We start from the raw sequence: 900 nt of genomic DNA, 5'->3' as shown, positions 1-900 counted from the left end.
CTCTAGTGAAGAAACCCAAGGTTGAACCCAAACACGAGACTAAGTGCTTCTGTAATGAGGGGAATAGTCACTGAAGCAGAACTACCCTAGATACTTGGTAGATGACAAGGCTGCCAAGGTCAACAGAAGTATATTGGATATACATTATATTAATGTGTACTTTACTAGTACTCCTGGTAGCACCAGGGTAATAGATACCGGTTCGGTTGCTAAGTGTTAGTAACTCGAAATAAAAGGCTATGGAATAAATGAAGACTAGCTGGGCGAGGTGACAATATGTGTTGGAAGTGTTTCCAAGGTTGATGTGATCAAACATCGCACGCTCCCTCTGACATTGAGATTGGTGTTAAACCTAAATAATTGTTATTTGGTGTTTGCGTTGAGCATAGACATGATTGGATTATGTTTATCGCAGTATGGTTATTCATTTAAGGAGAATAATGGTTACACTTTTTATTTGAATAATGCCTTCAATGGTCTTTCACCTAAAATGAATGGTTTACTGTATCTCGATCGTAGTGATACACATGTTCATGCCAAAAGATATAAGATAGTAATGATAGTACCACCTACTTGTGGAACTGCCATTTGAGTCATATTGGTATAAACACATGAAGAAGCTCCATGTTGATGGATCTTTGGACTCACTCGTTTTTTGAATAGTTTGAAACATGCGAACCATGTCTATTGGTATATACGCATGAAGAAACTCCATGCAGATGGTTCGTTTGGACTCACCTGATTTTGAATCACTTGAGACATGCAAATCATACCACATGGGCAAGATGACTGAAAGGCCTCGTTGTTGATACGTCTCCAACGTATCTATAACTTTTTATTGTTCCATGCTATTCTATTACCCATTTTGGATGTTTATGGGCTTTACTTTACACTTTTATA

The sequence above is a fragment of the Triticum dicoccoides genome, chromosome 2B (assembly GCF_002162155.2).
Source record: "Triticum dicoccoides isolate Atlit2015 ecotype Zavitan chromosome 2B, WEW_v2.0, whole genome shotgun sequence".
Lineage (NCBI taxonomy): Eukaryota > Viridiplantae > Streptophyta > Magnoliopsida > Poales > Poaceae > Triticum > Triticum dicoccoides.
Note: the sequence above shows the minus strand (reverse complement) of the source record.